The sequence below is a fragment of the Sabethes cyaneus genome, chromosome 3, assembly GCF_943734655.1.
Source record: "Sabethes cyaneus chromosome 3, idSabCyanKW18_F2, whole genome shotgun sequence".
In the NCBI taxonomy this organism is placed as follows: Eukaryota; Metazoa; Arthropoda; class Insecta; order Diptera; family Culicidae; genus Sabethes; species Sabethes cyaneus.
Window position 1 is genome coordinate 239,915,863 of NC_071355.1, and position 13,097 is coordinate 239,928,959.

Sequence of the window (13,097 nt, forward strand, 5' to 3'; positions counted from 1 at the left end):
GATTCCATTGCTTTGTTTTTCGTGAGAATATTACATCAATTTGATTAATGTTCGCGATGGAAATATAAATATATTGATTGAAACATTGTTGAACCACGTGTAGCCATTGGATTTTTTTATGCATATTTAATGGCGTTCAGAGTCCTATGTTTGGACTGCCCAAACAACCGAACAGACGTGGCTGTTGGTCCATGCTTTTTTTTGTTTACAGATAAACCCACACTGCAAGGTAATTATTATTACAACGCATTCAAAAAATCGGTTCGCCTCAATGATAGCATTTACTCGCTGTTTACTCCAGTTGGCCCGCATCGTTAAAGTAATTAATCTGGTGTTAGGAAAAAATGAAGGTTTTCAAATTGTTACATCATTCAAAATACACCCCGTCGGTTGGTTGGTAAAAAAAATCGCGGTAATTCATCAAACAAAACAAAAAAAAGCTAAAATACGTAGAAGCTCGTTTGTTTTCCGGGCGAAAGCTGCAGTCAGTGAAGCGTGGGAATATAAATTATTCACCTGAGACACCTGATCCGCGCTGGTGGCGGACGGTGGATGCTGGATGTTGGCGTCGCCGCCGCCGGTTGCCGAGGATCAACTCCCGGTCCGAACGCAGCCGGTTGGCAATAAAGCAAAAAACTTTTACTGCACACACATAGAGGAAAGGTGAGAAAAACCATTTCTCTCAGGCCGTTCCGGTTTTACTGAGTGTAACTCGTTGAATAACTTCAACCGGAAAGTTTTCTTCTTATTTTATTTCCGCTTCTTGTCAAACGACGACGGCAGTAAAACGGAAACCCTTGTCTTGCCGGGAAGGGCAAAAACAAGGAAAAAAATGAAAATTTAATTTAGGTGACACGGAAAATTTTACTCTTGAACCGATCCTTTTGCGCCGATGCTCATTCCCCGGAACGAACGCTGTCGAATAGGACTGCTCTGCGTCACTCCTTCAGGCAACTCCAGTCGTTGTTCATTAGCAAAGTAGTTCGACGTCCGGGACGGCCGGGATGCTGGCTGGAATGGATGGAACGGCTTTATGTTACTTTCCTCGCTAAGCCCGTTCCGTATCAAGTCACGTAATCCTGATAGGAGCAAGTTCTTTTCACCTAGTTAGTTCACTGCTGACAAACGTGACCGTAAACAAAAGACGACGACGCTTTTTCGAGGCTGCTCCCGTCGTCATCGTCGTCGTCGTTGTCGGTAGGTTCATTGCCGGCGGCACTCGGGATGATCGAAACTTTGCCCCCTGCGATGGTAATCGTTTTGCTGGAAACGGGTGAAACCTTCGCTTGACATCCCGAAACCCCCGCCCAGTAAAGAAGGTTTTTCACTACTAGCGAGCTCGCATCCGACAGATATACATACTGCTCACGTCCCATTCTTATCAAACCGGACGGATAAAAAAAAAACCTACAACAGTCTGGCACTCGATTCACATACATTCATTATCCGGTCTGCTCCTATTGTTCCCGAGGACTCCTCTAGTCAGTGCAGCGTGAACGCCTTCGCAGCCAACCAGTCAGCCAGCAGCAGCATCAGCAGTAGTGGGAGTCCCTTTTTGCTGCCACCAGCTCCGGTTGTTTGGCAATAATAATAAATAATACAATTCCCTCATCCGAGCGTGAGTTTGTGTGTGTGTGTGTGTGCGGGTGTAGGTGTATGTTACAGTCAGTGAGTGTGAGCAGGTCTCATTGCGGTACGGTGCGGTGTGTGGCCCTTTACTAGGTTCAACCTCCAGAGAGCACGTCCGAGGACCCTGTGGAACTTTTTGGGGTAACGATTTCGTGAATAAACTATGACATGCTTCGGATGATAAGAGTACAGCTTTTTATGAACAACTTTTCCCACTCACTGTGGTTGATTATCGGCACGGTAGTCTCCCGGTAAATTGGAATAAAATTACGATCTATGGGAGGGAATAGGGATGGAGGTTTTGCGCGTGGTGGGAGATGAAGTTATTGAAGATGAATAGCTGGGATGGTTTATGATAACGCAATTTTGAGCTTGTAGAAAATCGGTTGACTTGCTATTTATGTAGCTGGTAGTGGTTTTTGGAAAATTGAATTCCATTCCGAATGCCAATATTTTTATAACGTCACAATTCAATATTAAAGTCAGTTTTAAAATAGCAAATGTAATTTATGAAATATGAAAGGAAGGTAGTTCAATATGTTTCTAGTCTACCAGTCTAAATTTAATCTCAGCAGGTAAAAGTTGATTAGATTTGATTTGATAACTTGAATCTTTATTTTATAGTTTACTAGCTGGCCCGACAAACTTCGTATCGCCACAAATTATCCTGTTTTGTACATAAATCATGAATCTCGGATGATCTTTGTCACAATCTCGAGTTTTGCAAGTTTCTGAGCAGTTAGATGCTTCATTTTGGCAGTTACGTAACTATGAAATCATCCCAGGTAACCAATAAGTATTTAAGTTGCCTTAAATGCTACTTAAATGCTATTTTGGCAAAATATACAGCAACTTTACTGATAACCTTCTTATAGTGCCGACAATGCTAATTTACAGCTAATTACCGACACGAAGAATTTGAATACAATTTTGGATGCCAATTTACAACACCCATGCAGTCAAAAAGCTAACATACAATAACGTGCAGTATAAAATGCCAGATACGCTGATTTGTTGCTTACGTTAAGGCTTATTAGTTACCTGGAAGGTAAGAAGTCCTAATTCATCATGGAAAAAATGGTTGCCTCCAAAACCACCCACATGCCAAATATGGTTCCATTTGCTTGATTAGTTCTCGAGTTATGAGGAAATTTGTATGGAAGCCCCCCTCTTAATGGGGAGGGGAGTTATAATGCCGCTTATAAAGAGGGGATAGACGGGGTCTCTATTTACCATAGCATAAATTCTTGTCACCGAAAACAGCCACATGCCAAATTTTGTTCTATTTGCTTGATTAGTTCTCGAGTTATGCAGAAATTTGTGTTTCATTTCTATGGGAGCCCCCCTCTTAGTGGGGGGAGGGGTCTCTAACCATCACTAAAACCTTACCTGGCCCCAAAAACCTCTACATGCAAATTTTCACACCGATTGGTTATGTAGTTTTCGATTCTATAAGGAACATACGGACAGACAGACAGACAGAAATACTTTTTTATAGGTATAGATTTGAACGATTTATGGTTTTTTTGCGATGACTTTGGAATAACACGATTTATTTTTACGACAATTAGAACGAACTTTTCGACGATTTTTAGTTTTTAGTAATGCCATTAAAAATATTTTAAAATGTTTTTGTCCTTCCGGTGTTGGGCAACTGAAAGGGGAGGGTTTCGAAAAAAAACAAAAAGATTTTTTTAAACGAGCAAAAAAATATGCGTTTCAACGGTAAATTAGCAGTCATTAACTTTTTGTCGGAGAGCCCGGAGGCAGTTTTTGGGGCGAAAAGCGGGATTTTGTTTATAAACATGTAAATACTGCATTCTTCTTGCCAATCTGAACACAGCGAATATATTTTCTTGAACAGAATTTTTGTTTTAAACAAAAAAAAAACTACTTTTGAAATTGGCAGAATCCATGACATTTCACATTAAGCATTTTTATTTAAAGTTTAAATGTGAAAACCAAATCTATTCTTGCTTTTTATATTCGCGTTTAATGTTTTCCATGCAAAAACCTACAAAAAGAACGATAAAAATGAAAGCAATTTTTTTCCCAATTTTCGGAAATTCCATTGTTCGAATATCCATTTTGAAACCGTGCTAGAAGCGGTAATTTCGCTCGTATACTCATTTTTCGAGTTCTTCAGGCTTTAAAGCCCACAGACAATTGATTTTATAAGAAAAATTTAATTTAGATCTCACAAATAATTTTTTTGGCCCCCTAAATTTTTCAAGCTAATTTCAAAACTTTTAAAAATATTTGCAATCGAGCTTTTAGCATTTTATGGAAATTATGCTACTGACTTTAGGCCATTGCAAATCATTTTCAAAGTTTTTGTCACCTCCCTTGGAAATTGGTTTAAAAAATCGGGGAGCAAAAAAATCAGAGGGGTTGTGCACAAGACACGACCGCATAGGTGACGTAGGACCACGTAAGTCTCTTTGTAGCGATAGTAGGATGTATCCATGTATATAATAATACGATTCTTCATGTATACAAACTACATCCGTAACGGTCATCAAAGTAGAAACTTTAACGTAATTCTCTGTTCGGTAAATTGGAGTACCGATAACCGCTAACCAGGCACGGCTTGTTGCAACGGACCAACCGGAAAGCCTCAGCAGCTATGCGATCAACGAAACCATTCGTGTGTGGTCCTGAATCACGATGAAATACCACTCCAAGTGGCCAGCTGCAAGTGACGTGGGATGCTTCATGCTTCTGGTCGTTTTGTTGTCGCGAACAGCATATGTCGTCCCAATTCCAGAACTCCTGTCGCCAGATATTCCATCACGGCAGCGAAATGGAACTTCAGCTCCAACACACGGTCAGCCGCCAATGAACACGTGCACGAGTCGAACGTGACTCCCGTTTGCCCTGGCAAACGATGTTGGCACTAGCTCAGCTAGTGTTTGAATAATGCTGTTAGCCGGCTTACCACGTGTTATGTACCAGAGCAAGCGACAAGAAACAACCACACCCATTTTTCATGGTCCATCATTCTATCATCTACGTGAAATAAAAAATAGAGCATTTCAATTTCAGTCTGAACAAAAGAGCAAAGTTACCAGTGAGCCGTTCGCCTTTTGCTGCCAAAGAAAAATTACGCTACGTATTATTACTGTATGGATAAATTTGTGTTGCTAAGATGCAAAAGATGTTACTAAAACTCTTTCATTTGATTAAATCCAATTTCATTTATTTTGACGCTTGGCCGAACACATTTACTTGGAGCTAGTATATTTATTGGTTGCAACCAGCGCAACCAGCGTCCAGCAGCAACAAGCGAACAGCAGCGCGAGAGGTGATTGGTTAAAATTATTTGAAAGAAGCGAACAATCAGATCAATCTAAGTTAAATAGAATTTAAATCTATGAGCGAAAATTCCTCAAATCTTCATGAACATATGTTTCGTTCTTAAAAGAACGAAGTTTCGACGTGATATACTGGAAATTTAAGCCTTCTTTTCCGTCTTCTTGGGCAGCAACAAAACAGTTTGGACGTTCGAAAAGACACTTCTCATAGCAGCGGTGGCACGGGACAGCAATTTGTTCAACTCTTCGTTGTTGCGGATGGCCAGCTGCAAGTGACGATAATTCTGATCGTTGCGTTGTCGCGAACAGCATATGTCCTCCCAATTCCAGAACTCCTGTCGCCAGATATTCCATCACGGCAGCGATCATTGAATGCTCCAGCTCCAACACCTCGCTTGGTGAATTTGCATGTCTTCGTTGCCTTATCCGTGGGAAGCAGCAACAGCTGAAGCTCAGCAATTTTCGATCGGATTCTATAGGGCGTAAATTAAATACAATCATAAGGAAGCTTAACCCATAGCTTATATCGTATATATTTCTGTCATCCGTGCTAGGGAAGCACTGACGAGGGAAGGCAAAAATATGAAAATAATTCAAATTTTCAAAATCAATTCAAAAACAACAATTTTTCAAATTCAATTTCAAAAACAAAATCAATACTTTTCTATATTTTCAATCGATTTCCCGATCAAATGTGTAAATATCTTGGAAATCTATTGAAAATTGACTGAATTATAAGCCGAAGCGTGAAAACGCGTTTCTACTTTGATGACGTCATTTCCAACAACCAATCACGATGCGAGAATTCTGGTAAAACATAGGTTCATTATTTTCAATTTTTCAATAGTTCAACATCAAGAATTCACACTTTTCTTTATTTGGGTCAATTCTTAGAAGATTTTCCAATCGACTGGTGTAAGAGTATTGAAAATCGATAGGAAAACCGCTGAGCTATTAGCGCTCAAAACCTTTCATTTTCCGTGACGCTCGCATTTTTCGATTTTTTGGAATGACACCCTATCTGAAAACTTGCCGTAAGACGTAGTCCTACGTCAAAAAAACGAGATGATTGAATAATAAGGTCAGACACGGGAAATTGCAGCAAAATGGTCTGTGTACCCAAAGCTGCCAATCAGTCTGCGTAATTTCCTATTAATTAGGGGAAGGTTTCCACCTCCCCCTGCTCCCAGCTACATTGGACAATCAACACCGTCGAAGAGCAGAACAGAAAAAGTCCCCACATCTGAACAAATGATTCGTATTTCGGATTCGGATGACTACCTTTTCTCGCAAGGGCAGCAACAGCAAAAAAAATTACGGAATAAATTATGAATAATTTATTATCTTGTTGGGGAATGAATAATAAATGCTCAAACCGCGGTAGTTAACGGGAAAGTTATCGGGAACAATCAATTGTCGGTTTTGCTCGTGTACACACGAAAACAAAAAATGCGATTTTTACAGTTGAGTTATGTTTATTGATACCAAGTGCATCAATCTTTAATTAGCACTTTAAAATTAAATCTAGGAGGTTAGTTTGAATTTAATAAGGCCATTGCAAATTATTTTTAAAGTTTTAGTGTTAGAAATTGTGTAGTTTTAGTCTTGTTTCCTACAAACAATAGAAACCTCTAGTGATTAGGACGCATATAACCAAAAAACTATATTTATTCTTCAGGAATAATATAGTTACTATTTTCGTAATTCCATGAACCCATAAATACGTGAAGGTAACTTTCACGATAGTAAAAATGACAGCTAAATGAAGTCACCCCAACAAAGTTGGCTTCCACGTAATTTTTTAAACAATAATTTAGCCATTTTCGACACTTTTAAACCCAGACTATCTTCAGAGACAGCCTTTTCAACGTTCTTTCCGGCCTGTCTATTCTAAGCCACTCAGGTAACCAGCAGGTGAGCTTCGAAATTACTAAAAATTATGCTGCTTAATAAACATTGGCACGTTTGTGGTTTTTATAAATATTTTCCGCAAAAGAAGACAGAAAAAATAACGCAAAATTATCACCAATTCAAATGCCCGCATATGGTGCGGTACTTTTCCGTGTCTTCCGGAACGAGTTCTCGCCGGCGCCGTCACCCGAGTTAACGACGACGACGACGACGACGGACGGTAGCGGAGGAGAAAATTTTGTCACCAACAGAGCGGCATGATATTCTCATATGCATGCAAATGACGGCTGACAACTGGAATTGTGTGCTGCTGTGTATATTCTCTAGCACACAGTGTGCACACACAGGACTCACTAGATAAAGAGTTAGCGACAGCAGCAGAAGCGGCGGCAGCATCAGGCGTGAATGCTGTTAGTGCGAGCTTCCTGCGCTGGAAGCGAAAATTTTATTTTGAATAAATTGGCACTTGTTTGACAGTTTTAAGATTAGCATTCTAGGACGTGCCGCGGAAGGAAGTAATGAAAATGGTGTATCAATTCTTCGTCAGAATGAAACCGTTTTTTATTGAATCTCGTTTTTTTTGTCGCTAGCAAACAGTTGCACTGCATTCTTCCGTCGATAGCGTTGTTCGATAGAATTTGTTTGCACAACAATTTACATTTCCATCGAGTATGGAGCTCCGAAGGTAGAGCAGCTGTGATATCTTCCATTTGCACTGACTCCCACGCAGCGGCGACCATATTCCCGCTTTCTTGGGGTGCCAGAGCTATTGTGCGGAATTTCCGGCGCTGTTGCAAGACGATTAACATAAGCAAATAACGCTCGGTCGGTGTGGATCGAAGCGCACGAAGCCGTGTACTTGCGGTCGTTCTCAATTTCCACCGACAGAATCAATATTGACACTCGCCAACCAGGAAACGGGAATCTGCGATTAGTTTCGACGGGTACGACGGCGGAGAAACTTTCTATTTATGTATGTACTGCTCTTCTGTGCGCCAGGTTGCGTTGGCAGTGGTTTTCTGTGTGGAACTGGATTATCCTGCCGTGCAGCTGGAGCAGCCTGGCCAGGCAGACAGACAACGAGCCAGCTAGTCAGTTAGCGCAGAGCAATGTTATTTTGCGGAGAATCGAAAATTGGTACAAATTAATTCGATGTAGTACATGATAGCAATACAGAGCGCATTGACAGCTTTTACAGTGTGGATTATATTGCTAGTGTATCGGCGGTATTGACACGTCTCAAACATGCTGTGCGCTCCGAAGCACGATGCAGTTTGGTGCGATCCTTTATTCATACTCTTTGTGCACAGAGAGTGGCATAGGTTTCACAACATAATCTGGGTACTGTCAAATATTGAAAATTTTCTGTTCAAATTTTCGATCTAAAATTATATTTGTATTTTTATTGCGCTAATACTATCAGCTTTCAACAGGAAAATAAGCTAACATGTATAAACTGTGAAACAGAAACCTAGCACTCATGAATTCTTTATGAAGTGCATGAACTGAAACCACAGCATAGGAGAACATACCATGTATTGAACAAAACACACGGTCAACACTGAGCAGCAGAACATAAGTATGCATCATGCGAAACTCACATGAAGACTTGCTGCATTCCGTGCTTTCAATCCAGGATGCAATAAGATCAGGCGACCAATCCAATATGAAGCGTGTAGAATCTGGAATTCTTTCCAGTGAATGAATTTACAAAAAAGATTCCTATTGAAAATTTATCTAAATGAAAAAAATTAAGCTTTACGTGATGTTAGCTTACCTTTCAAACTTCAAAAAATTTTAAAAATGTTATAAATCTTACACTATTGTACATCGAACAAGTAAAGTAAACTTATCCTAAACTTGTCCCACTAGAATTAGAAAGGATCAAAATTACAAACAAATGTCAAATTATTTCTCTACCGATAAGACATAATCTGCAATATTATGCCATTACAAATATTTAAAAAAGTTTTTGTCCCTCCGGTGTTGGGCCACTGAAGAGGGGAGGGGTGGGGGGTCAAAAAAAAACAAAGAGAATTTTTTATTCGAGCAAAAAAAAAAAGTTTTAACGTGAAAACCAAATCTATTCTTGCTTTTAATAAATACGTTGTTATTTTTCATGCAAAAATCTACGAACAAAAAGACAAAAACGAAAGAAAATGTTGTTGGCCGAGTTTCGGAAATTCTACTGTTCGAACTTCCATTGATCCATTGCATTGATTCCATGGATTCCATCCATTGATTTTATAAAAAAAACTTAACTCGTATCCTACAAATTATTTTGACGTAGGACTACGTCTTACGGCAAGTTTTCAGATAGGGTGTCATTCCAAAAAATCGAAAAATGCGAGCGTCACGGAAAATGAAAGGTTTTGAGCGCTAATAGCTCAGCGGTTTTCCTATCGATTTTCAATACTCTTACACCAGTCGATTGGAAAATCTTCTAAGAATTGACCCAAATAAAGAAAAGTGTGAATTCTTGATGTTGAACTATTGAAAAATTGAAAATAATGAACCTATGTTTTACCAGAATTCTCGCATCGTGATTGGTTGTTGGAAATGACGTCATCAAAGTAGAAACGCGTTTTCACGCTTCGGCTTATAATTCAGTCAATTTTCAATAGATTTCCAAGATATTTACACATTTGATCGGGAAATCGATTGAAAATATAGAAAAGTATTGATTTTGTTTTTGAAATTGAATTTGAAAAATTGTTGTTTTTGAATTGATTTTGAAAATTTGAATTATTTTCATATTTTTGCCTTCCCTCGTCAGTGCTTCCCTAGCACGGATGACAGAAATATATACGATATAAGCTATGGGTTAAGCTTCCTTATGATTGTATTTAATTTACGCCCTATAGAATCCGATCGAAAATTGCTGAGCTTCAGCTGTTGCTGCTTCCCACGGATAAGGCAACGAAGACATGCAAATTCACCAAGCGAGGTGTTGGAGCTGGAGCATTCAATGATCGCTGCCGTGATGGAATATCTGGCGACAGGAGTTCTGGAATTGGGAGGACATATGCTGTTCGCGACAACGCAACGATCAGAATTATCGTCACTTGCAGCTGGCCATCCGCAACAACGAAGAGTTGAACAAATTGCTGTCCCGTGCCACCGCTGCTATGAGAAGTGTCTTTTCGAACGTCCAAACTGTTTTGTTGCTGCCCAAGAAGACGGAAAAGAAGGCTTAAATTTCCAGTATATCACGTCGAAACTTCGTTCTTTTAAGAACGAAACATATGTTCATGAAGATTTGAGGAATTTTCGCTCATAGATTTAAATTCTATTTAACTTAGATTGATCTGATTGTTCGCTTCTTTCAAATAATTTTAACCAATCACCTCTCGCGCTGCTGTTCGCTTGTTGCTGCTGGACGCTGGTTGCGCTGGTTGCAACCAATAAATATACTAGCTCCAAGTAAATGTGTTCGGCCAAGCGTCAAAATAAATGAAATTGGATTTAATCAAATGAAAGAGTTTTAGTAACATCTTTTGCATCTTAGCAACACAAATTTATCCATACAGTAATAATACGTAGCGTAATTTTTCTTTGGCAGCAAAAGGCGAACGGCTCACTGGTAACTTTGCTCTTTTGTTCAGACTGAAATTGAAATGCTCTATTTTTTATTTCACGTAGATGATAGAATGATGGACCATGAAAAATGGGTGTGGTTGTTTCTTGTCGCTTGCTCTGGTACATAACACGTGGTAAGCCGGCTAACAGCATTATTCAAACACTAGCTGAGCTAGTGCCAACATCGTTTGCCAGGGCAAACGGGAGTCACGTTCGACTCGTGCACGTGTTCATTGGCGGCTGACCGTGTGTTGGAGCTGAAGTTCCATTTCGCTGCCGTGATGGAATATCTGGCGACAGGAGTTCTGGAATTGGGACGACATATGCTGTTCGCGACAACAAAACGACCAGAAGCATGAAGCATCCCACGTCACTTGCAGCTGGCCACTTGGAGTGGTATTTCATCGTGATTCAGGACCACACACGAATGGTTTCGTTGATCGCATAGCTGCTGAGGCTTTCCGGTTGGTCCGTTGCAACAAGCCGTGCCTGGTTAGCGGTTATCGGTACTCCAATTTACCGAACAGAGAATTACGTTAAAGTTTCTACTTTGATGACCGTTACGGATGTAGCTTGTATACATGAAGAATCGTATTATTATATACATGGATACATCCTACTATCGCTACAAAGAGACTTACGTGGTCCTACGTCACCTATGCGGTCGTGTCTTGTGCACAACCCCTCTGATTTTTTTGGCTTCTGATGAGGGAGAGCGGATTATTAGCGGTGGAATATTCAAACACCGCTTCGAGTCGACCGGCATTAGATTTTCGCGGTAGGAGGAATGAAAAATCTGTTGAAAACTGTGTGCCGCGATGGTCTATTTTGTTTATTTAACAAGTCGATTGGTACACCTAGCAGATTCTCAGAGCTTGGTAACTACGCGCATAGCAGAACATGGGCAGTATGTTACAGAACACTAAAGTTTATTGAGTAAAAAGGCCATTACAAATATTTAAAAAAGTTGTTGTTCCTCTGGTGTTGGGCAACTGAAGGGGGGAGGGGGGGTCGAAAAAAAACAAAGAGAATTTTTTAATCGAGCAAAAAAATATGGATTTTAGGCATTTTTACCTAAAGTTTAAACGTGAAAACCAGATCTATTCTTGCTTTTAATAAATGCGTTGTTATTTTTTATGCAAAAATCTACGAACAAAAAGACAAAAACGAAAGAAAATTTTTTTGGACGAGTTTCGGAAATTTCATTGTTTGAACTTCCATTCCTATTTCGGGCTAGAAGCGTTAACTCAACTCGTACACTCATTTTTCGACTTTTTCAGGCTGTAGAGCCCACAGACACTTGATTTTATAAAAAAAACCTGATTTAATCCACCTATTGGTGAAAGGAACCTTTGTTATACGGTCTTACTTGCTATTTGAGATAGAAATCGACACGTCTTCGGAACATAAATCATCTATTAGTTAACGTTGCATTGTACGTTGGTTTACATAAAAATTTTGGAAATTGAATAAGCTTACAAAATTTGAACAAAATAGTAGCACTTACAAATTTTGATAGTTCCTTTTCTCATGAAATTGCTGAGTAAGTTGTTACTAATGTGGGTAAGTGCAAGTAAAAGTAAGTTGTAAGAAGAAATATTATTCTTTAACATATACATTGCGTAGTAAAGGTCTAGTTTATAGGTTTTTGAACTATGCATAACTATGCATCAATAAGGTTTTCTTGAAAAAACGCGCTGTTGTATTCTGAATAACATGTGTAGGTTTTTGAATGCCATATTTACCAATCGGTGTTTAACTAACGTATAATCTTCAAAAAAATGTTCAGCAAAATGTCTGAATTATTCAATACAATAATACTTTAAATTGTTAGGAAAATAGATCAGCATAAACCGAGAGCACATAAACGAAGCAAGCAGCATGTGAGGTGTACCCAAGGTTTTCCCGAAAATCTGGCGAACACGAATAAAAGTGTCTGGCAAAAATCTGGTGGTAAATTAGTCCGATGGGGAGGCGTTTTCCCGAAAAAATCTTGCTCGTTTTGCCTACCGTAGATGCAAAATTTTGTCCAAAATTAGAAGTGATGACCTTTTTGCAAGACGGAGGATCGAAAATCTGGCACATTGCCAAATATCTAGAAGGTTTTAAGCTTTGTCTGTTGGTCTGGCGCGCAATCAAAAATCTAGCAAAATCCAGATTTATCTGGCATACTGGCAACCGTGGGTGTACCGCTATTGGCCCCAAACTGGAATTTTTTTCACGTTACTTCATATGGAAAAATGATGTCTGTATATAGCAAAACTATCAGCAAATGTAAAATGTTTAAAATGTATCCGTCAGTTGGTAGTCGAGTAATTCGGGGTTAAAATCAGGGTATTTTTATAATCAAAGTTCTACAGTTCCTAAACAAGCAAACATAGAGGTATACTATTTTCAGCAAAGTTGAGTATTTTTACTATTTGTATAACTTTGTAACATATGAAAAAGTCATACAACAATTACAAAAAGAGCTAAAATAGAAAAACTGATTTTACAAATACAGAAACAATAAATAAGATTTCTCTGTCTTCGCTTCTATCTCAGGTTACAGTCTTTAGCAAAATTTCTTGTAATAATAGGCTCTAAAACTTTGCAGAACATATCAATGTGTTATATTGAAACTGAAAAAAATTTTTTTCACTTTTAGGGGGATTAATCCAAATT